The sequence below is a fragment of the Oreochromis niloticus genome, linkage group LG3 (genome assembly GCF_001858045.2).
Source record: "Oreochromis niloticus isolate F11D_XX linkage group LG3, O_niloticus_UMD_NMBU, whole genome shotgun sequence".
NCBI classification, from domain to species: Eukaryota; Metazoa; Chordata; class Actinopteri; order Cichliformes; family Cichlidae; genus Oreochromis; species Oreochromis niloticus.
This window is the reverse complement of record NC_031967.2, coordinates 78,442,750-78,468,861: the sequence shown is the minus strand read 5'-3', so window position 1 is coordinate 78,468,861 and position 26,112 is coordinate 78,442,750. Positions and strand designations below refer to the sequence as shown.

The following is a 26,112-nucleotide window of genomic DNA, read 5'->3' as shown; positions in this document are numbered from 1 at the left end:
CCAGTCAACAAAGTCCAGAGTCCACTGTCTGTACTCTGAGTCGTCCTCACCTGTGATGAGGCCAACTATGGCAGAGTCGTCAGAGAACTTCTGTAGGTGGCAGCGTGGGGAGTTGATGGAGAAGTCTGCAGTGTAGAGGGTGAAGAGGAACGGTGCCAGCACAGTTCCCTGTGGGGCCCCCGTACTGCAGACCAGCGTGTCAGAGACACAGCCCTGTGACCTCACATACTGTGGACGTTCTGTGAGGTCGTCCAGTATCCACTGGGACATGTGGTGGTCCACTCCCGATAGCTCCAGCTTGTCTCTCAGAAGTCGTGGCTGGATGGTGTTGAAAGCACTGGAGAAATCAAAGAACATGATCCTCACAGTGCTTCCAGGCTTCTCCAGGTGAGTCAGAGCTCGGTGCAGGAGGTAGATGATGGCGTCCTCCACCCCGATGCCAGGCTGGTAAGCAAACTGCAGCGGATCCAATGAAGACCTCACCAGGGGGCGCAGATGGTTTAGAACCAACGTCTCGAGCTGAGATGTTAGACTTTAACACAATCAGACAAACTCACTTCAGAGCCTGATTTTAATTTGACATCAGTTATTTACTTCTATTTACTACTTCTAATTCTAACCACTCAGCCTGAAAAGCTTGGGATATAGTTGTCAGCCCACCAGGTGGTCAGGTGTTGGGCAGGACACCCAACTTTATGAGCACTATAACTCAAGGAGGTCATGTAAGATTTCTTAATCCTATACCATAGGTGTAGTTAGTGAGGAAGAATATCACATAGGCTTCGCATACTAATAGATTAGCTGCATCTATTGATAATCTCTGACAATCTGGAATTTGGCAACTTTGACACAATGCATCATGATTTATTTTGCAGGTTTTTCAGTTGTGCAGTATAATATGTAGCTATACTAGCAGCACTGTTTCAATCTTTGACAAAATAACATTCAAAACTTTTTACCAGTTTACATTCAGTGAATTTCCAAAATGATAATAATCCTCCTGCTGGAACTGGATGGTGTCATGACTGTGTGAAGGCAGGCTGGAAAGGTGGACCCAAGAGACGGGACTCATGGAGGCATAGGTGAACTCAAAACGCTCGGCTTTATTCTGGGATTGCAGACTGAACAACGAACTAGTGATGTGTTCTGTGTGTCAAAGCTTTAAAGCCTGTGTTGGGTAATCTCAGGGGCGTTTTTGTGAAGCGCGTATCGAAGCTTGCTTTGATTAGGTATGCAGTGACATTCGAGGCCTCGCGGGCAGTCCGTACCACGATTCAGGAAATGGTTTGCCGGTTTGTGTCAGATTCCAAATAAAATGGGCAGCAAAACACAGCTGATTTCCCCATCACATTGTGTTGTTGAATTGGATTACGTATGTGCTACATAGTTACTTGAGCATTTCCTCCCTCGATGGAACCAGCAAGGAAAAGAAAATTTTCCCCGGTCTGGCAACATTTTGATCTCATCTCTCCTAATAAGGTATACACACAGTAATAAATATCACACATGATAAGTACCATAATATAAATAAACGACACCACAGATCCTATAATCGTATTTCTGTCTTTTAGTTTATTAAAAGGTGAAGTCTGTGCAGTTTGCTGTGCTCCAAAGAACTTGGATTCAGCAACAACACCTCATCTATGCTGAGGCATTACAGAGCCCTGCATGAGAACAAGGAGACTAACCAAGGTGGACCAAGCTCAGGTGAGTTTTTTTAGGTTTTAAGGATACAGTTATTTGATACATTTATATTCCCCATGTCATTCGTTTATATTTGGGTTGTAATTACTGATATCTGTAATTTCTTTTTTTTTTTTTTTCTTTTTTTTTATCAGGGGAGAGGAATGATGTGGATGAGGCCTTGCTCAACATGGTAATAGAGGATTCCCAGCCCTTCACTATTGTGGAGGACAGTGGGTTTAGGAAGCTTGTTAAAGCTTTGAACCCTAACTATGTTCTCCCCACAAGGCAGGTGTGTATCTTAAAATATGAAGGATGTTTCCATTTTGCCTTTATTTCCATATTAAGTACAGTACTTTCTTTTGTTTAGGCTTTGAAAGCTATGGTGGACCAAAGATACAAAGAGTCCAAACAAAAAGAAAAACTGACTGTGGCCAAGGCGTCTGCAGTTAGTTTGACATCTGATATGTGGACCTCCATTAACACAGAGCCTAGCCGTCACCTGCCATTTCATCGATTCAAACACTGCATTGCATTATGTAGTGTTAGGTGTTCAGCACTTCCCTCAAGCACATACTGCTGTCAATTTGTCACAAGTAACAGAAGCGCTCATGTCAGAGTGGGGCATTACAGACAAAGTTACATGATGGAGCAGCAAACATGGGTGCTTGTGCTAAGGAGCTTAGTTTGCGTCACAGTAATTGTGTGGCGCATACATTGAACCTAATGGTCAAAAAAGCTCTTGATCAACACACCGCGCTGTCTGAGATCCAGACCACCTCAAGAGAAGTATAACTGCTAATGTTTGTTCCATTATTTCATTACTGCTTTAAGGTGCTGCTGTAGTAACACAGCTTGAATTAATCAGTTTGTGTTGGCTGTTTTCTTAGGAGAGGCTGACAGAGGTGCAGGAGGAAATGGGCCGACCTGCACTGAAGTTAATTCAAGAGTTGGATACACATTGGAACAGCACATTCCAAATGCTTCAATGTGTTCATGAGCTCAGGGAACCTATTGGAGCATCGTTAGCTGGCCTGCACACTGATATTTGCCCACTATCCTCTGAACAGTATGAGCTTATGGTAAATGGCCTGTATTTGTATAGCGCTTTACTAGTCCCTAAGGACCCCAAAGCGCTTTACACATTCAGTCATCCACCCATTCACACACTGGTGATAGCAAACTATATTGTAGCCGCAGTCACCCTGGGGCGCACTGACAGAGGCGAGGCTGCCGGACACTGGCGCCACTGGGCCCTCTGACCACCACCAGTTGGCAACGGGTGAAGTGTTGAAGTGAAGCTTATGGCAGAATGTCTCAAAATACTCTCCCCATTTAATGATGCCACCACTGAGCTGTCAGAGGAAAAGCGAGTGTCTGGATCCAAAGTAATTCCACTTCTAACAATGTTGCACCATGCACTAAATGAAGAGGAAATGGGAGTTGTCCTAACTCCAGAGAGCTCCACCATGGTTGAGTGTCTAAGGAGACAATTAAAGGAGAAGCTCTACACATTGCAGTCAATGAGCATCATGTCACTGGCAACATTGCTGGATCCAAGGTTAAAAAAAAATAGGCTTCTTAAGCGCCAATAAAGCAATGGATGCCGAGAAGAGACTCATTTTTGAATGTGCTGCTATTTTGCGGCACTTGGCTCCCTCATCAGCAGCCTCATCATCAAAAGCTTCTCAGCCTGTGACTCAATGTATATGAGCACATTTTGATTGTTAAATTGTATTTAGTTACTTACATTCTGTTTGTTTTAGGTAGCAAACTGTGACATCGTTTGGACACCACTGTTATGGAGACAAAGACCCCAAATGCTACTGGTGTTGCAACAGCTGAAGTGCAGAAATACCTCCATGAACCAAACATCGGCAGACTGGAGAATCCGCTGGAGTACTGGGCTGGACACAAATTTCTTTATCCACACTTGTATAAACTTGCTGTGGTTTTTCTTGCAACCCCTGCTTCATCTGTGCCCTGTGAGAGGATATTTTCAAAAGCAGGAGAAATCCTCTCAAAAAAGAGGAACCGTCTTCAGCACTGTGGAAAAGCTGCTATTTTTGAATAAAAAACAAATGAGAACTTCTCCCTAGTGTCATAAGCACTGTTATAAAGTCACAAGCACATTCACATCACAACCCCCTCCCCTTTGTTTCCATGTACATTCCTGTGTTCAGCTGCCAATGTATTATACACAAACATTAATATAATATTAAATATAACTAATTTTAAGAGTTTAGTTATTTGTGTCATGAACAACAGTAATTTCTCTATTTATTCCACTTGAGGCGCCACACACTAGTTTGTGTCATTATTCAGATGTACATAAGCATGATTACACAGTTACACAATCATACCAAACTCTGTCCTGATAGTTTCCACTTTCTTTTTTGTATCAGACATCTTGAGACAATATCCGGGCTAAATAACCATAAAAACAATTTATTTATTCAGTTTATAGGTTTACACATCACATCATCAGAACATTAATCATAATACAGAAATATACCAAAATGATGATCGAAGCGATGGGGAGGGCCGTGAGTACTCAGACTGTACTCATTGAACACAATATGGATAAGATCTTGGAGAAGCTCACAGCTCTTCAATGGGAAATTGATAGACTTGGTGACCAGTGACAGACACTCGCTCTAAACAAAAACAACCATCATCCTCATGCGTCCTCTGTGTGTGTTTTACTGTCCAGATGGTCATCCAGTTGTTGTCCACTCAACCCTGAGAACTGAAGACATCATTGATGGATAAACAGCTGTCTGACCGAACAGGCCCAGAGATACAGCTGCTCTTTATTCACTAAAGAGTTTCGCCTGTAATAAAAATCAGGTGGATGGTGGCGGAAGGGAGGGACGTCTCCCTGGTACACAATGAAAAATATATACAAAAAATAAAACTGCTGTGTCTGTGTGCATCACAGCTCTGATGAAGGACCTTAAGATTTAAGATTCTTGTTCACCCTTTTCCAGATTTCCACACCTCTGAATATGTGAAAATTACATATTTCCGTAACTTAACAGTTACAAATACAGATATCAGTGTCACAGCAAACATCACCCTAACCTGATCTGGAAATGAATTTAACTGCTATATCAAGGCAGGAGAAAAAGCTCTTCATTTCTTCCATCTCCTCACTGAAGGTGGAAGCTGCTCTGTTTTGGTTCTCTCCTCTCCACCTCATCTAAAAACAGACTCAATGTAATGTATGTGAATCAGCACCTGAAATCTAAAGCTTACCTTTGATTTGAGATCATGTTCCTGTGGAAAGGTGAATGAGAAACTTAAACAAGTAAAATAAGTTTTGTCTCTCATCCTTGTTGAATTGATGATGTTTTTGAGCTTTTCCACCTCATAGCTGCAGATCACCCAAAAGCATGTGCAAAGATTCACTGAACCTCATAAATCTCTTTACATGCCTTTCTTATAAGAAACTTTACTCACGGTTATATATCTGTAAAAGACAAATTCACTGGGATGCAGCACTCAAAACGAGAGGACCTAATCCTTCCTGCTTGTTTCTGGTTGAGGGGCTTCAGTCACTGTAGCTTTTGCAAAGATGCAGATGAGGCTGAGATGCAGGAGCTGATGTGCATTCAAAGCTGTCCCCAAGCAGCTTCCAGTATGTTTTTGTATGAGTGTAGCTTACTCGTAAAGTGAGATACAAATGCACAGGGATAAAGAGCACAGCATTGTTGAGAAACAAAGAAAAATCAAAAAAGAGAAAATCCATATTTCCATGTTTCGTCGACATCTCCCAAAGAAAGTGGAACGCATTATTGGAACGCCATTTCGTGCATGAAAGCTCGAGGGTGGATAATTTTAAAAGGTGGTTATTTTTTATGAAAAGGTGCTTGCTCTGGGGACATTTTTTAAAGGAAGTTTCATTGTATTGCTTATTTTTTTCTTTCTTTAACAAGAAAGGTGGATTTAAAAATAATCCACCAAACTGTTTCAGAATAGATATAGAAAAAAGGATCCAGTCATAAAGAAAGACAGCGGGGATTCACTTTCTGCAAATGAAAAAAAACAAAACAAAAAAACGTTACTTCTCTGAGAGAAGCGATGAAGGAAGTTTGCTCACTAAGTAAAAGCCCTCTGTAAGTTACCTAAAGTTTATTTTTTACAGACTTTTTGGTAGCTGATTGATAACAAATAAAGGAAAATAACATGAACAAAAAGTGAAACAGAATTTAAAGCAAGTTTAAAACACAAAGAAGACGCATTTAGGATGTGAAGAGGAAGTTTGAGCTTTCTACCACAAAAAACAGGATGTGAAAAAGTGAATCTAGCAAATTCGTGATTTTAAAAAACAGAACTATATAGTGGAGAAGACAAAGTAGAAAGATGTTAACAAAAATGAAAAATCTTGGCTGTTTGACAACAATCCAAAAACTCCTCCCTCCCCAGATTAAGATAACAGTGTTTAAGTTCTGCTTGATTTTGCTCAGAAGCAGACAAATTAAATATCTACTGATAACATCAGCAGCATTCATTAATAATACAGAAATATCAAAATAATAATCTGTACCAAATTGTATGTTGCACTATTCTTTCTACACAAAGATAAATGTAAGACTGGAATCATTGATTTCAGATACATTGTTCTAAAAACGATTGAAGTTAAAGTTTAATATTAGTAGCAGACCTGCCCGGTCTCTCCATTTGTAAGTGTGCAGTACTGTGTCAGCTGCAGATGGTTTTTCTTTCAGCTGCTCGTTAATGCTTTCATCATTACTCAGGCTTTGTTGATGGTGTTGATTTAGCTCAGCAACTTTGATGAACAAAGTTTAACTAGGTTTTGTTTATGTATCCATTAGAAATCCTCTGGTTCTGATAGTCCTAAACTCTCTGCTGAGCTACACAGGTGCTGAGGCAGGTGCAACCCAGTACCAGCAAGGTGTTCCTAATACAGCGGCCAGCTGGTGTTTGCATGGTGTATAAAGACATCAGTCACAATAAGAGCCAGTAGGTGGCAGCAGAGAAGCTTCAGTTTGCCCAACATGTGATGATTTTCATCTGACCTTTGACCTTCACAGCATCTCCTCTCAGGATTGACTACTCCCTGCTTGATATGCCTGCTGCTTGTGTCTGATTTCCTTGCTGACTTGATGTAGTATTACTTATATTCTGTGTACATTCCTTGAGCCAGTATAGAAAGCACAGCTCATTTAGTTCACACAGTTTCACTCAAAAGACACACAATAGCTTTTCCACTCAAAATTATGTTGACTGAAACTAAATCTTGTATATTAAATGGACATATAAGGTAACCTAAGATTAGCATGTTAAGAATGAGATAAAATATATCGAGTGGAAGTCTGCTGACCTCTACTGGTAATGCAGGTGTACTACAGTAGAGCTGCAGATTTGTATGACAATAAGAAACTTGGAAATGATTTAAAAGTGTCCAAAATATAATATAAAAGGGTAATCATTAAATGAAATTAAAGTTACTAATAATGTTAGGTATTATTGATCTTTATTATTATATTTTTATTTATTATCTGCTATTATTATTTTACACCAAAACGTATAGCATACTTAAGGTAATAGGGAAATACGGAACCGTAGGGAAATATTATTGTTCTAATTACCATGACATTACATTGTACTTAAAACTACTTATTATATTACTTATGGTGCATCTCCTTTCAAGTAATATACTCGTAATGTCAAGTGAATTGCATTGGAATGACATTTAATTGCAGTGTAATTACGACTTGTTCACAAGCTGGGTTTTTTTGTTTGTTTTTTAAGTATAAAATGTACATGAATCACTCTCAGTCAGGAGCTTGATGCAAGATCTTGACTCATGGGGAGGTTTGCATTTGATATGAAGGCAATTAGGACCACAGTCAAACAAACACAACCAAAAACATAATGACGGTGAAGTAATGGTTAAGGAGAAACACTTTTAGGTCATGGAGTGGCCAGTTCCCAGACCTCACTGCTGTAAAAAATCTGTTGAGGGAGCTGAACCATTGAGACGCCAAACGGCAGCCAAGAAACCTAAAGAAGTAAAACAGTTTTTATAAAGAGAAGTGGGTCTAAGAAATGCCTCACCATCTGCTTGAAGAACAAATTCTTAATTCACTCAATGACTCAATTGTTTTTCTTCTTTTTTCTTGGATTTCTCACTGCAAGTGAGCAAAAATACAAAGAGGATCAAATAATTATTCCCCCCACTGTATACAGTATAAGGGCACATATGTATAAACACATGAATGAGAGAGTAGGAAGGAGAACGAAAATTTCATTTGTATTCCCTTTTTTAGTTTTTTTTGAATTAATTTTCTAAATTTACTGATTATTTAGTATCCACTAATAATACTACAAGCATTAAACATAATACATAACCTTATGTTTAATGCTTTTAGTACTATAACCAGTACTTATAAATAGAAAAATGATAATAAATACCATAAGAATAATAGCATTTATACCAATATTGTCATTACAAAATAAATTATATTAAATGAATAAATCTATACACTAATATCTAAATTAAACAGGTGCTGGGATCAGAACAGAATATTAAGATGCAGTTAGTGGAAAGAAAGTGCTTACATCTGCATGCGTATACCTCTGTTTGTAAGTTTATACAGTTTGAAGTCAAATGAAATGGTAAATGGCCTGTATTTGTATAGAGCTTTACACTACATTCAGTCATTCACCCATTCACACACACATTCACGCACTGGTGATGGCAAGCTGAACATTAAAAAAATTAAAACAGTGCAAAGCTATACACAGTCATGTGGTGGTTAATGGCTTTGCTTCACAGGAAGAAAGTCCTTGTTTTAAATCCAATGGCTGGCTGAGGTCCTTCTGTGTGGGGTCTGCATAGTTCTCCCTAAGCTAATGGCATCAGTGGTTGATTGCAGGTATGATTTTTTTGTCTGGCTGTGTTTACCCTGTGTACCCTGCCTGATGCACTGCGGCATTTGGGTCATGCTCCAGTAACAATATCTTGATGGTACATTTCTAAACAAGAACTGGGGGGGAAAAGAAAAAGCGAAAACAATAACTTGTTCATAAATTTATCTTGTCAGGCTTAAAATTCGTCTACTAAGCGTTGGTCCTCAGAGTTGGATGTCCTGATGTCCTGCAAAGAAAAAAAAAAGAAATATGAACACAATTATGCAATTAAATTAAACAGCATGATTTTGCATTTATGTAATCTAGATTTTGGTTTAGTTTATACTTTCTGTTGTAGATTCAGTTTACACTATATATGCTTCCCCTGGGGAGTATCATTAAATGGGATTTCATAGATTTTCAGTACTATGCAGGTGATACCCAGCTTTATCCATCACAATGCTTCATGTTGCAAGATAAAGAGTCGATAATAGTGACTGCAAACACAGATTACAAGTTTTTCAAGCTTACAAACAAACTGATTGTAGAACCGTACAGAACTAACAGAAGATTGTACAGTTCCTGTACTGAATCAGTGGGGGCTGAGAAAGACATGACACGACAAATGCTCCGAACTGGCTTAAAGTTGTGTCTGTGCAGGGATGTCATTCATTAAACCAAAAGTTGCGCAAAAGAAATTTGAAAGTATCCTAAAATCCATGAATCATTTTCACCTATTTAACTTTTTAAATATGTATTATTTCTAATTTAATTTCTAATAAATTCAAATTAAAGAAAATGCACATATTTGACTCAGTTTAAAGAATGAATTTAGGAACAAAAATGTGATTATCTTATCTTTATTTTCTTGCTTAAGGCATGTAACAACATGAATGTTCTGAAGTACAGACTTTATCTTTATAAAGTTAAATTAAGGTTCTTATTTTAAGTCCGTTATATTTAGTGGGAAAACTTTTACAAATAAAAAAAAATCTCATAATTTTCCTTTTCTTTTATTCACACTGAATGAAAGCTTAAGATCTGTGTTGGCATATGTTTACAATTCTGTATTAAATGGTTCCAGCCTGCTCTCTTCCTTTAGTGCATGAAGAGAGCAGGCTGGCTCGATAAGAAAGCTTTTGACATCCGTGACCTGACCGAGTGGGTTATACTGTTAGTGAGTGGTAGTGAGTTGGATTTAAACATGTCATCTATCAGTGAGCAGCATTACTGTTGTGAAGAAGTTTGTTTTAACCTAAACAATGTTTTTCTAAATCTAACCAAAACCTAGTACCAGAGTTCTTCCAGAATGAGTGTAAAATTAATTATAAGTATGTGCATGTGAAGCACCGTCTCTTTGTTGCTAAGCCTAACACACATGGAAAAAGAGTTCATGTAGTTATTTTTTGACATTTTTGTGTCCATCATTCAACTCACTCCTTCTTCTTCATCTGTCTCTGAGTTTAACATGCACGAAAGGGAAGCTTTCAGCAATAAAAATCCCCACCTGCAGACTTCATTCTCAACAAATATTAGTAATGCAACTCTTTCACTTTCTTTTTTTATCGAATGTCTTCTGGAAAACATTTGAGCTTTGTAAGATTCCACTGTCTTTGTTTCGACTTGTTCCCTTATTGTGATATCTACCTCAGAGTTTTCTGTTGACCAAGAGTCAACAGAAAAACAAATATCAAAACCAAAACATAAAAAATGCATTACATTCGAAACCAAAACCACTGCAGAAAAGATCCAACATTAATATATATATATATATATATATATATGTATAAAAATTAGTGTCCAACACTGTATTACATCTAAAGAAAATGTTATTTTTATGTCATGGCTCCAATTTGTCCTGATAATGTTAATGCTAGAGGAAGTCTGGAATCGTTCTTGAGCGTTGGCAACTTTCACACACTATGTGCATCAGCGTTTCGCAACCCTGCTGTGAAACTTTATGTGGTCTTTGTTGCTGTGGCTCCTACACTTCCACTTTGCAGTTCATCATGGACTTGGGTAAACTATTATAGTACCATACTCAAATTCAGTGAGGAGCCTATAGATACGGTCATTTAGAATTGCTGCTTCCAGCTTGCTGATGGTTTCCAGCTGCTGGGAGTCCCCCCTCCAATCGTAGAGTGTCACCAAGAGATTTTCTTCAAAATGTCCTGAAGAAAGCTGCACATGTTGTTTCATGTTTCATTTGACACAAAGTGACTAAAACAGAGTGGAGAAAATCCAGATTTCCAACCATCCTGAAGAACATGTTATTCAAATCTCTTTTGGTGCATGACTGCTAGAGATCATTTGATTTTAAAATGTTGGTTTTGTTATGAAAACGTGTTTGCACAGGTAGTTTCAATATTTTTTTAAAAAACAAGAAAAAAAAGCCCAAAAGAAATAGCAGGAGTGCAGAGAGAAAGAGGGCGGGGATTCATTTTTTTGTAAATGTCAAAAACGTCACATCACTGAGAGGAACGATGAAGGAAACATCTCTGCAATGTCTGCTCAGTAAGTAAAAACCTCTTAGGGTTACCTAAAGTTTATTTTTACAGATTTTTCGAATGTTGATTGATGACAGATGAAAGAAAATGACATAAGCAACAAGTGAAACAGAATTTAAATAAAGTTTAAAATACAAAGAAGACACATTTCAGCTGTGAAGAGGAAGTTTGAGCATCTTACACAAAAAAGGATGTGAAAAACTGAATTTAGCAATTTAGTGATTTTAAAAACAGAACTGTACTGTGGACATACATTTACTATTACTTGTGATGTCTTTTTGACAATGCATACAGAAAGTCTACAGCACGAAAACAAAGTAGAACGATATTAAAAAAGATGAAAAATTGCTTGTTTGCCTGTTTGACAATAATACAAAAATTCATCCATCCTCAGATTAAGATCAAGACTGCTTGTTTCTGTTGTCTTTGTTATAAAAATAATTGAAGTTAAAGACTTTGTCTGATCTTGAAAATAAACCTGTTTTATGTGAAGTTTTTTTTTCTGTCAGTGTTTGTGTTTATGTCTGTGGACGTGATTCATGTCTGACCAAGGTTATTATCGTTAACGAAAACTAACGAAATAACGAAAACTAGAAGTGAAAAAACATTTTCGTTAACGGAAATAAAAATAAAAACAAAAAAAGGAAACTAACTAAAACTGTAATGAGTGTTCACAAAACTAACTAAAATTAACTGAATTTATTGCAAAAATGCGTTTAGTTTTCGTTGATGTGTGCGTGTCATACACAGTGTTGGGTAAGTTACTTTAAATTAGTAACTTAGTTACATTACTAGTTACTTCTCTAAAAAAGTAACTCAGTTACTTCAAGTTACTCGTTACTTTCAAAGTAACTAGTTACTAGGGAAAGTAACTTTGGTTTTACTCAGAATTCTCTTGTTAATGTGTTGCTTCCGTAACTGGATACCCAGCAAGATTGCCAGTCTTCTAGCTTGCTTACTTGCCACAAGTGCACTGTGCCACCTACCAACAGAAAGGAAAAAATAATGTGCACATTTCCACGAGAGAAATCCCACGCCTGGACCGTCGTTGACCGCCGCCATGATTCTAGCCTGCTTTTTACATCCAACACAAAAACTGCAGTCGTGGTGCTTTTGATTGTACTCAGAACTTGGAAATTCTGCCTTCTGAATAGGAAGATGTAGGTAACACCAGACTGCAGATGAGCTGCATACAGAGCTGGACTGGGACAAAACAATCGTCCCGGGCATTTTGACTAGAGACCGGCCCACCATTATAGGAAAAATCATAAAGCCTTTGAATGAAAATAAACACTGTTGTGACAGTGATGTACACTGTTCTGATGGTATATATGTATCAATCTATCAATTGTTTGTTGTAAGACTCAGATAATTATTTTTTTTAAAGCGAGACATTTTAAATGAGAATAATAAAGAAAAGTATTTCCTTGTCCCCCCCCTTTCCCTGTTAATGCCCTACCTGGCACCCTGGCAACACTTTGCTAGACCCGCCCCTGCACAGTTACCAGCTGTCAGCTACGTAGAAAAGGATGCTGGTGTTATTTGTCTCTCAGAAACAGTTCATAACTTCCCTTCAACTCATTCATGTCACCTAAAAGGTAAACCTGTTTCTCCATCACCTGTTCAGCTCTGATGATTCAGTAAGGACATCTCCTGGTTTCATCTGCATGTTTCCCTCTCACCAGATAACCAAACCGATATCATGACCAGCAGCTTTACAGCTGTGGCTCCAGCAAACATCAGCTGATACTAGAAATTAATATTAAATAAATTCTAACAACAGCTGATCAAGCTTAAACGTGCTGCTGTTGTTTAACGCGACCTCCGCTGGTTTCCTCTTTCTGGCGCAAAGTGGGCGATAAATAAACAACAGAGAAAAGCCGATCAGCTGATCATTGATCAGTTTCGTGATTGAAGTAGAAACGGGAGAGGAGAGAATGAGAGAAGAAGAGGCAGCTGTGCAGCTTCAGCTTTGTGTCTTTTTCATTGTAGCTGAAGTCCGGGACAAACTGTGTTCCTTTTCACCTCAGTACGAAACGCGTAATATTTTCACTGAAAACGAGACGATTCTGTTTTTTAGGGGACGGTTGGCAACTCTAATAATTAACCGTATGAACAAAATAAAGTTCAGCATCAGTAACATAGCACCCACCCAGCTGTATAGAAACTCCGTCATGCTAGCACGCAGTACGAAAATGTCAGCATACCGAAAATAAACTCCACCTAAACTTGGTTTATATCTGACTCAGATAGACTGCAGGTCATAACTTCTTACCTGAAGTTCAGTTCACCTGACACGCGGACCAGCGGCCGCTTCGGGTCTCTCCTCTTGCCTCCCTTTTCCTTCATCCACCTGCTGGCCTCCACCACTTGTTAATGTTATTGAATCTGTGGAAGCTCCGCGATATCCACCACACGAAGTAACGAGTAACGAGCCTATCTAAATCCCAGTAACGAGTAACGCGTTCCTGGTTTTGGCATAATAACTAGTTACCGTGCTCGTTACCACAATAATAACGTAGTTACTGTAACGCGTTACTTAATAACGCGTTAGTCCCAACACTGGTCATACAATAGTCAAGGGTAAAAATGAAGTTTAGTTTCCAGGTTTTTTTCTTGCTGTGTCTCATTATGCCAGCAGGTGGCAGTACGTTAGTCGAGTCGTCTGTGTCGCTGCTCCGTCCACGCGCAGAATCATGTCAGGAAAAGTCTGGAGAAAGCACCAGCTTCCAATTTGGGATTACTTTGAATATGACTGTGTTTTGGATAAAGCAAGTGTCTTGTAGTGGAAAGAGACAAATTATGAGGGACATTTCTAAAAGGAAAAAAATCCCACAAACCTTAAAGTGCACTTGAAAAGCTCACACAAGAAGGCTAACCTAGCTTACCTGGAGAAGGTAAGGGAGCACGCCCAACCCTCATGCCCAGAAACAGAAGCTAACACCAGGCAAGGCAGCGTGATGCATCCCGAGACAACAGGACTGGGATATCTACATAACTGTGTGAGTCAATTGCCTTAACACCCGGTGCTGCAAGAGTTAATAGTCTCATTGGGGCCAAGATATACATTTTATAGTTGCCTGGTATCAATGGTTGTTCATCTGCCTTTATTTATTTATTTAAAGAACCCATAGGTGGGAATGTGAGTTGTCTGTCTCTGCGTGTTAGCCCTGCGACAGACAGGCGACCTGTCCAGGGTGCAGGGTATGGTAGCTGGAATAGCAACATACCCAAGGATAAGCAGAAGAGAATGACTGATATGATGAAACTGGGATTTTGTTACACTTTATTGCAAACACAACTAAAACTATAACTGAAACTAATCAAAACTAAACTGAAACTAAGGATTTTCCAAAAAATAAAAACTAAACTAAACTAGCAAACAATTAGTAAAAACTAATTAAAACTGATATAAAATTGAAAATCTGAAGTCAAAACGAAATAAAAATAAAAACTAATGAAAATTGCAAAACTATTAAAACCCTTTGTCTGACTGCAGTCAGCACATTTGACAAATCACAAGTTTCAAATTTTGACATGAAACATAAATCAGACTTTAGAGGAACATTTTAATCAATACTGACACCACAGAATCTCTTCTCTTTATTGGACACAGCAGTACAGAAGAAAATATGACTTATGACGTCACTAATTGACTGATTGATGACAAATTGATTTGTTTGTGAAAACTCAAACCAACCTTTTCTCTTTAGTTCTGATCTCACTGCTGAGCTGCACAACACACCAAGGTCAGTAACCTTCTTCTGTCACAGTTTAAACCTGATAAATGCTCACTGATATGACCTGATTGGGTTCATGTTTCAGAATGGAAAATACAACAGATCATCAGTTTTTCCTTTTAACCCTCACAGCTCGTCTGACTGTGAGTCCCAGCAGCTCTCAGTTCTTTGAAGGAGACTTTGTGTCTCTGAGCTGTGAGGAGGACGACAGCTCTGCTGGATGGACTCTGAGGAGAAACACAAGCAAACAACAGAGGACTCAGTGTGGAGATGGGTGGGGGAAACCAGCTGGTTCTTCCTGTAGCATCACTGTTTTCCTACTGGACAGTGGAGTTTACTGGTGTGAGTCCAGAGAGGGTCCCATCAGTAACATGGTTAACCTGACAGTCACTGGTAAGCTGAGTGTGTGGAGTTAGTGTTGATGAAGCTGTGTGTAAATGGATGAAATGCTGTAGTTTGTCTCTGTGTTGAGGTGGATCAGTGATCCTGCAGAGTCCTGTCCTCCCTGTGATGGAGGGAGATGACGTCACTCTGCTCTGTAAAACAAAGACCACTCCCTCCAACCTCCCAGCTGCTTTCTATAAAGATGGCTCCCTCATCAGGAAGCAGCCTACAGGTCACATGACCATCCAGCATGTTTCCAGGTCTGATGAAGGCCTCTACAAGTGTGACATCAGCGGTCATGGAGAGTCTCCATCCAGCTGGATCACTGTCACAGGTGACACACTCACCTGTCTGTGTTTCTGCAGCTTTCAACATTCACAATGTGACGACAACTTAATGACTGTGTTTGCTTTATTTTAGGGGAAGACACCACCACACCTCCTCCACCTACATCCACACCTCCACCTGCATCCACCTCTCCTCCTGACTTCTCCTGTGTCCCTCTATCACTCTTTTCTCTTGTCCTCACTGTGTCAGTTATTAGTTCAGTCTGTGTTTTGGTTCTACTGGTGTTACTGGTTCTGCTGGTGAGACAACAAGTTCAAAGGAAAACTGAAAGTGAGTCTGAGACGTTTCTCTTTCAGCTTTAGTTTCTCAGAGTAAAGTTCTGTAAATTATTTTAACGTCATATTCACAAATTATTTAAACTGTTTCCTGCTGTGATTATGAAACAGTGAATTGCTTTGCTGTTATCTGACAGGGGAGGAGTTGGAGATGATGACATCACGTACAGCAAAGGCTCAAGTCATCAACAACAGCCAATCAGAGGAAGCAGAGGTAGTTTTTAATGTGCTGTGTGTTGAGGATTCATGTTGATATTCAAAGGAAATATAAAAATTGGTTAAATGAACTCTGTGAACTGATCTTAAACTAATGTGTTAAACACAATTAAAATTCCTTAAATATCACTTGTATAATATGCATTGTTCACACTAACATTTGTTAAAGACTGAAGAATAACTCTTTGAGTTGGTTTAACTTGAGCCCAAAACACTTTCCCTCACACACAGCTTTTCATAAACAATTTAAATACATTACTTTTATTCTGCCCCTCCCCAGAACTGTGGAAACATCTGAATCTAATTTAGATTCATTCATTTATATTTTGACAGTTTGTGATCCAGAGCAACATAAATCGGATGCCGAATTTCCACTTTAACAGCTTTTTACCATTAAAATACACACACACACACACACACACACACACACATACACATCATCTTACTTCCTGTTGCCTACACTGGTTTATTTTTAATTCTTTAAACAGTCAACATTATTTGAGTTTGTCCATCCTCAATTTCTTCCTTTCAGTCTAACCTCTCTTCCTCTCCTGTTCTGGTGTTTCCAAGTGAAGAAAGCTTTTTCTGTCACGGTCCAGGCTCAGTGACCCAGTGTTTCTGTTTGTATTGTTATTCCTTGATTTCATGTGTCATTGTGGTTCTCTTTGTTTTGGTTTCAGTATTAAGCATTCCTAGCTCCTTAGTTCTTTAGTTTTTACTGAGTTCTAGTTCTTAGGTTTTCGTTCCATGTTTACCATGTGTGTATATTGTTGTGTGAGTTCTTGTGCTGTTATGTTTATCTGCCCCCCAGCTCCTCTGTGCACTAGTCTTAATAGTCAGTGTGCTCAGTTTTGCATCCTCCTTTCTCGTCATGTGTAATTATCCTCAGCCGTGTCTCCCAGCTTCTCCCTTTTTGCCCTGTTGACCTTCTGTATTTATTGTCTGTGCTTGCCTCTGTGCTTTGCCGCATCATTAACATTCTTGCCCTCAGACCTGCCTGTGTGTTTTGGTTCTAGTTCAGTTTCTAGCCCTCCTAGTTGGTTCTGTTTTTGACTTATGCCTGCCTGCACATGGTCATAACACTTTCATTTCTCTCCCTGTCAAATACAGCAGCTGAACCTTTAGCTACAACACACTGTGAGACAAACTGTTTGTGTGTTTGATGATCGTTGAGTGTTGAACGTTTGTTGAAATGTTACATTAGAAAGAAATTGTCATTTAAAAAAATCCTACTCACTTTATGTTCACACCTCTTCAGTCACACTAGCCCAGGGGTGGGCAATCTCAGGCCCCAAGGGCCGGTGTCCCTGCAGGTTTTAGATGTGTCCTCGAACCAACACAGCTGATTTAAATGGCTAAATTAGCTCCTCGACATGTCCTGAAGTTCTCCAGAGGCCTGGTAACGAACTAATCATGTGATTCAGGTGTGTTGACCCAGGGTGAGATCTAAAACCTGCAGGGACACCGGCCCTCGTGGACTGAGATTGCCCACCCCTGCACTAGCCAGATGCTGAAATATCAGCAACAACTTATGGGCAGTTTGGTACAGATTATTATTTTGATTTTTGATTTTATGTATTAATAATGAATGGTGCTGATGCTGTCTGTAAACATTTAATTTATCTGCATCCTCACCAACATCAGCTACTTCCTCCTGTTGTTTTCAGTGAGCTGACATATGAAGTTAAACTGGGATGTCTCATCACAGTGCTGATGATCGTGTGTTTCAAAGTGTGGGGCTGTTTTGTACCTTGTGGTAAAATTAGTTTTTTTTTCCTCTACTAGTGTTAATAACCAGTGACCAAATATAACTAGTGGGTGAGAAAAAAAGATGATGATCACATCATCTTTGTGCTACATGAGAACAATAACTGTTCTTTTAACACACATCCTGAACACTAACTATAAATACTTATATTTTATGTCTCCGTCTCACTGTCTAAACACTCAACAACAAGTTTCTTTCTATTACCAAGTCACTGTAATTCATTCTGCTGACACTCTCTGTGATACAAACTACCAAACTAAACTCTTTTAATTTGAATGTTGTCCTGAACAACATCAAACTGTTCGCTGTTTGATGTTTTTCAGGGAGCAGTGGGACAGCTGACGTCGCTCTTCTGATCAATTATTGATTCAGGAAACAGCAAAGCATGAAACTGAGTTTATGTCTGGAAGATGTCAGATACATAAACTTCTCCTTAACATAAAGATTTTATTTTATTCTTCTTCAGACTTTAACTGTGATGCTCTGATACTTTCACTAACATTCTCCTGTTGTGTTCATTTACTTTACATAAACATGAGTTTACAGAGCTGCTTATTCTTCTCATGTTGAACTGTGTGTGTTTGTGTTCAGACTTTAAACCAGAGCCAGACGTCGTCTACTCCTCACTGAAGTAGTCCACCAGTCCAACCACTGACGTCCAGCTGCTGGTCTCTAACTGGTCCACACAGCCACACAATGTTGATTTGCATTTATTCTGTAGTGTCTTCTCATTATAATATACACACTCAGTGTTTGTATGAGTGTATGTTGTATAACTAAAATATCAATGTCATCTGTACAGCGTTGTCCTGCCTTCTCTGCAGCATCAATAAACTTTGCTGTCACATGTTGTTCCTGTCGTGTGGTTCTGTGGGTTTCAGAAGTATTGCTGATGGAAAATGTGAATTGTGTTTCTAACTGATACACACCTCTATTCAGAGCAGATAACAAAGAACAGACAAACAACTTAACCTCAACCACAGATTAAAAACAGCAGGAACATCATTGAGTGGCTGAAATCACTCAGAAAAAGTGTTTGGCTGAAGAGTTGTGTATCAATTTGTGTAAAGTTAATCAAATTGGTAAGATTTTACTTCATTAAGACTAATGTTGAATTAGTTTTAATCCTAAACAGGCACTTTTTCTGTTCACAGCTTTTCTATTTGGGGTTTCTAATGAATGTTAATCAAATCAAAACCTCAACACTAGATTAAATTTCAATCAGTGAGCTGCCTTCATGTACAGTCTGAGGGATTTTCTCATATGTAAAATTGCTGAAACTGTCTCCTCACTCTGAGTCACACCTCTTTGTGCTAAAGTGCCCACTAGTGGAAAGTTGCTTGGCATGACATTGTTCTTTAAACATGGCTGCGTGCTGACAGTGCCATTATGCTGGACGAGTCGCTTGTGTCGTGGATGTCGCAAGCCAATTTTGACGTCCCATCCTGTGTCAAGTAACACTATCTTTGTGGCACATTGGCTGGTTGTCACTTCTGGATTTTTATAATTTGGCATGTTGAGCTGCGGTCGCTACAGCTGTGTTTAACTCACAAGTGTGCAACCATGTATGTGTTTACCATAATGTTTTATGATATTACACTACAGGGGGTCAGAGACATGCAGACATACAAAAGTTTGAAAATGGGAAGAAAACATCTTCTCCTAAAGCAGTGCTAAAGTGGCGATATTGTCTTAATGGCAACACCCATTGTTTAGGAGAATACAGCTTCCTTCACCATAACGACAAGTGTCTGTGAAACAAGTTTGCTGCAGTGACCATTACAGCGAGTATACTGAGGCTTGAGACCTTAGAGGTGTGAGAGGGAGGCAGGCGATGAGATCCCGGTGAGTTTCACAAGTTTTTATTCTAGTTATGCCATATTTATTTATTTTAGCTGCTGAGATATTAGATGAAAACAATAAAATATAAATATCCAGTCTGTATTCCCAAGATAGGTATCCCACGCAAATCAAGCCTACCTCAGTTAGTGAGAGACATATAACTGAAGCCACTGAGGTACAAGGAAGCACTGATGAAAAGTAGGTTGCTGGAACAAGAAGGCACAAGTGGGCAAGGGATGAGAATGGGACACTTGTTGGGTGCTACTACACAGAAAATCCCAAAGGAAGGTGTTACATGAAGAATGTGAGGATCTATGGAATCTTTGATACTCAACATCTAGACCAGAGGTATTAAACTAAAATTTGAGGAGGTCCAGTAGGAGAAAATCTTCTCAAACAGACATCATAATGTCTAACTTATGTTATGATTGTGATAGAGAAGCAGCCTTTTTTTAATTAATATCTGAACGTATGAAAAATAGACTGTCAAATCAATGAAAATACAAGTTAAAAACATTTCAACAAAATTTATTGTTAACACTGAAGCACACAGTAGGCCTACATTAGATACAGGGCTGCTGTTTAAAATGAATTAGAGAAAATAAATAAAATAGATAAATTGTGCATCTTAAAACAAAGTGCTTAATTTCAGAAAAACATAACAGCAGCTTGAGTTTCCCTTTTTCTTTACCTTTAACATCTCGACTTGACAGTCTCAATACATTTTCAACAGATAACATGAAAACGTTTAAAAAGTTTTTACATTTTCTCTTTCTTTCACCCCCTTATATTCCACTTCACCACTTTCTGTTGTTCAATGAAATAACTGAGCTTTAGTTTGCTCTACTAGGATTTTAAATCTAGGCTGGAATGGTGTCAGGGCCATTCTCATACACATGTGTAGGTGCTCATTGGTGAGCCTGGAACAATATTTAGTTTTTATTATGTTCATTGTGGAGAAAGCTGCCTCACAGCTGTATGTGAAGCCTAACATGGTCAAGATGTACAGGGCTACTTTCCTCAGATTTGGGAAAGCTGTCTCAGAGACCATTTGGAGCCAGAAAGTGGCAGGTTCAGTTCTTCCAAACTGCTCTTTCAGGGCCACATCTGCTTGGAGATCAACCAGTTCCATTTGAAGAGGCCCAGCATTTGCCCACTTGAAGTGCTGTGTGACTTCCTTTGAGAACCCTCTGACATCAGTGATGAGAAATGGGTTCTTTATGAACATGGTGAGCTGCTGTCCAAAGCTGAAGCTATCAAAACGTTTGCTGAAGTTTTCAGTCAGCTTATCAACAAAGTCAACAAAAGAGGAAACATCTCTCTGTCCCTGAACCTGTTCCTTCACTGTTGGGAAGTGTGCATAGTCTCCTTGCACGTCTTCTTTGAACACTTCAAGTTTCCTCTGAAAGGAGCGGACAGCTGTCATCAGTTCACAAATTGAATTGTCCTTGCCCTGCAGCTTCAGTTCATTCAGGTGTGAAGTGATATCAACCAAAAAGGCCACAAAATCCATGTTTTTCCCATCATTTAAAAAGAGAGAAAAGTTTGTTGCTTTCTGACTTTCCAGCTCTTCCAAGAAAGCTGCTACTTCACTTCTGATGGACCAAAATCGCTCCAATGCCCTGCCTTTGCTGAGCCATCTCACATTGTTGTGAAGCAGAAGATCATCAGCGTGTGCATCAACTTCTCTGAGAAATTCCCTGAGCATGCGATGCTGACAAGAAGAAGATGCCCTGAGAAAATTTATCATTTTCATCATTGTTTTCATCACCTCAGCATACTCATCTGACAGGGTGGAGCATAACACAGACTGATGAATAATGCAATGGTAAGAGATTAGCTCAGGATTGTCCTCTTTCATTCTTGCTGCAGCTCCTTTCTCTCTCCCCATCATAGCAGGGCTCCATCTGTGGTTATTGAAACCACTTGGTTTGGCTCTATTCCTCGCTTTGTTAACATTTCCTTAATGACCAATAAATATCCTCTTGTAGTGCTGTGAAGGGAAGTTACACCTAGCAGGTCTTCACAGAACTCGTTCTTATCATTATTGAAGAACCTTACATAAACTAACAGCTGAGCATTGTCAGACACATCAGTGGACTCATCTACAGCCAAACCTACACATGGTGTCTTATGAATAGCTTCTTCCAGCTGGGACATCCTGAGCTAATATTTCACTTCTCTTTGTGGCTGTTGACGCTGACATAGGTATTTGCTTTATTTTGTCACAAAGCTCTTTTGTTTACCCTCAAGTAATGTTTCTGCTACTGCACTCTTTGACAACACCTGCATCTGTGAAGGGCTTTTTGTGTTGACCTAAAATCCAAGCAACTCTGAGGGAACATTCATGAGCACGTTGCTGGCCGGAGAAAGAACTGGTTAAGATGCTTGTGGATTGATCATATTGGGCTCTGAGACTGCTAATTTTCTGGGACCTGAGTTCAGACTTGGGTGGGTGTGATTGTTCAAAGGCTTTGTGCTTTGTCTCATAGTGGCGTTTGACATTGCCACTTTTAATCAGTGCCACGGTTTCTGAACATATGAGACACACTGGTTTGCTGCTTGCGGCCGGAAGAATGAACATATATGCGTCAGTCCATTCAGTCTTGAAAGTTCTATTTTCGGGGTCTACTTTTTTCTTTTTTTGAAAGCGCCATAGTTGTTTTATCTCTTGTGACTCCCACTCACGTCTTGTCTCACTGTATCGTTAATCGTCTCGCTGTCATTCACCTCTCACCGTCTCTTTCCTCTGTCTGTCTGTGTCTCCATTCAGCGTCGCGATCGCCTTTAATGCACAGATTTGATTGGCTAAGTAGTGTCACGTGGTTGGCTTACCTTGCACACAATTGGTTTGTATGTTCCCTTGTCTAATATAATGTAACGTTACCGTTATTAAATATAATTTAATATTTTGTCCATATAGGATGGCGTCTGGGTCCGGACTTGGACCCCGGTCCGCCTGTTAGTGACCCCTGTATAGACTAATGGTGAAAAAACTAGTAAATTAGTGTTCCAACATTTTAGCACAAATGAACCATCAGCTAATAAATGGGGCACGTCTAAATTGGCTAACTGAAGCCCGGACAGTCCTAATCCCCACAGATTGCTAGAAGGGAACGGTCCAATCCAACAACCGGCTAATAACCTGGAAGCTACGATGTCAGGCATCATAGTGGCCGAGATGAACAGACACATGGTTCAGTACATGAGCTCAGATTGAAAAATTATTATTTTCCAATCTGAGCTGCAGCAGCTCATGTGTTGGATTAGACTACACAGGCCAACATTTGCTCCCCACATGCATCAGTGAGCCTTGATGACCCTGTTGCTGATTCATCACTGTTGCTTCTCGAACCACTTTTGACATACACTGACCTCTAAACACTGGGAACACTACACAAAGAAAGAGTACAACACACAAATGTATTCTTTCTTGTCTGGAAAACCAGCAGTAAGCCCTGACTTCTTGATCCTTAAAGTGTGTTAAACTTAGACCATATGGGCACAAAATGAGCATCTCTGAGCCCAGCTCTGAACATGTGAAAATTACACATTTGCATAACTTAACAATTACAAATACAGATATCAGTGTCACAGGCAAAGCCCCCCTAACCTGCTTTGGAAATGAATTTGGTTGCGATGGCAAGGCAAGAGAAAAAGCTCTTCCATCTCCTTACTGAAGGCGAAAGCTGATGTTTTGGTTCTCACCTCTCCACCTGATCAAGAAACAGACTCAATATAATGTGTGTGAATCAGCACAGCAAATCTAAAGCGGTCAATAAAATTACCTTAGATTTGATTAAATGTTCCTGTGGAAAGGTGAATAAGAAACTTAAACACATGAAATCTCTTTACATGCCTTTCGTACATATGAAATATTACTCATGGCTATATATCTGTAAAAGACAAATTCACTGGCAATTACTGGAATGCAGCACTGAACATGAGAGGACCTAATCTCAAAATATGTGAACCAACCTTCCAGTTGCTCTCTGGTCTAGAGTCACTGTAAATTTTTGCAAAGAGTCAGATGAGGCAGAGACGCAGGAGCTGTTGTGCATTCAAAGCTGTATCCGAGCAGCTTCCAATATAATTTTGTATGAGAGTAGCTTACTGAGAGGTAAGATAGAAATGCAGAGGGATGAACGGCACAACACAGCTGAGAAACAAAGAAAAATAATAATACCCCAAAAAAATGAGAAAATCCATATTTCCATATTTCTTCGACATTTACCGACGAAACATGAACATGTAATTTACATGTCCTTTCCTCTGTGACCGCTAGAGGCCGCTTAATTTCAAAACGTAGGTTCGGTCATGGAAACCTGCTGGAGCAGCTGATTTAGAGATAGTTTTTCTTCTTCTTTTTTCTTTTAAGGAGGACAAACTGGTTTTATAAAGTATTTTCCAGGCGTTGTTATATGATTAAAAAATATTTTCCGTTTTCGTTTTTTCCACCCACCTACATCGGAAAAGGTTTTGAAAAAAGGGGGGGGGGCACACAGAGCAAGAGGGAGGGGATTATGTTTCTCGTGTCTTCAGACTGTAAGTGAAAAACATGTCACACCACTGAACGATGAAATAAACTTCTCTGGGCTGTCTGCTCAGTAAGTAAAAGACGTATTTAAATTGTTTAATTGTTTAATTTTTGTTTAAATTATTTAAATTGTAGATATTTCTTTATCTTTCATTATTTTTATCCTTTACCTTTTTTTTTTATTTCATCTCGCTCTTTTAACCCTTGCCTAACTTTGTATTTGTGTATGGACAGCAAAGGAAGAATTTCATTGCACGTACAAATGGCAATCAACGTTCTGAATATTGAATCTTGAAATTTTTTATAACGGATGAAAGAAAATGACATAAACAAGAAAGTGAAATAGAATTTAAAGCAATTTTAAAACACAAAGCAGACGCATTTAAGCCGTGAAGAGCAGGTTTAGCCGTCTTAACACAAACAAACAATTTGTGAAAAACTGAATTGAGCAATTTAAAAAAGGACTGCACAGTGAACATACATTTATTAATATACATGCTGTCTTTTAGACAATGCATACAAAAAAGGCTACAGCATGAAAACAAATTAGAACAATGCAAAAACTCAAAATCTTTCCTGCTTAACAATAAACCAAAAATTCCTCTCTCCCCAGATTAAGATATAAAAGTTTCACATTTTGACATGAAGCATAAACCTACGGAGCCCCGCAGGGGACATGGGAGAAAAAAAAATTAAGACGGACTTTTGCGAGATCTCGCAAAAGTAACTCGGGATCTCGCAAAAGTAACTCGGGATCTCGCAAAACCTTTGCGAAATCTCGCAAAAGTTTTAGCTGCATTCGGAGGCCGCCAGCTCGAAGCCGACCAGGAGGTCGAGGCACGATGTGCTGGGAGAGCGGTGTTCCTCCCGGCTGTAGTAGGTCTCGACCTCCCGTTAGCTTCGAGATGGTGGGTGTCAGATCTCCGAAAACATCGGAGCACTTTTGCAAATATGTGATGTCTTGTAAACCGAGCAGATATTTGACATTTGCACAGCTACATTCACGCCTCAAAATATCTTAAAAGTTTATTTTGTGACCCAGAAAGAGTAATATTACAACTAAGTAGCTGCCGCCATTGTTGGAATTCAGCAAAAGTTTTGCGAGATCCTAGCTGTGTCCCAAAACGTCGGCTGCATCCTTCGGAGGATCTTCGCGGTCTACGTGGGCCGGGTCCTTCGAAGACCGAGAAGGCCGGAAGTGCGAGGCTGTGAAATGGGACGGTCTAGCCTTCAGATCTGCGTCACCGCTGTGTCGGTGGAGTTTAATAAACTCGGTCGTCTGCTCCTTGCGATCTAAAATATAACAGGACACTGGCGTAAATTCTCGACCGTCTCACACTTCTGTTTAATCAGTTTTCTTTTTGACGTTTATTCAGCTGTGTGAAAATCCCGGAGGAACCCACCCGATGGATTAATAAAGTTTTATTTAATCTAATAATATAATAACTTTGATCTCAGCCAACCCGATTTACTCACGAACAAATAAAACACCGAAATAAGGCAAACAATTACATTTTTAAGTTATCCGAGTGACTTATATATCATGTTTAACCTGAGTAGCGAAAGAGCGGGGGTCTGAAAACGATGACGCCGGGAGTCCGCTGCTCTCGCCGGCTCGAGCGACCATTGAATCCCCCGGTTTGCTATCGAGCGGGTGGGTAACATACGTCTCCGAAAACGTCGGCGCACTTTTGCAAATATGCGATGTCTTGATAAACCAAGCAGATATTTGAAATTTACACCGCCACTTTCTCGCCTGAAAATATGTTAAAAGTTTATTTTGTGACCCAGAAAGATTAATAAGACTAATTTTAAAACTTAGTAGCAGCCGCCATTGTTGGCAGCTGAAATTTGGCTGGACCGCGCTATGAATTCTGGGATATGATGGGCCACGAAGGACACACCTAACCCATCCTTCAAATTCGGGGAAATG

General features: G+C 39.4%; 1 long non-coding RNA gene across 1 annotated transcript; it reads left to right on the top strand.

Annotated features, from left to right (window-relative positions):
* The first annotated feature begins 15,639 nt into the window (after positions 1-15,639).
* Positions 15,640-18,652, top strand: LOC109201462 (uncharacterized). Its single transcript, XR_002061516.2, has 3 exons — positions 15,640-15,811; positions 15,954-16,030; positions 18,392-18,652. It is a non-coding gene; the product is annotated as an uncharacterized LOC109201462 (long non-coding RNA).
* The last annotated feature ends 7,460 nt before the right edge of the window (positions 18,653-26,112 follow it).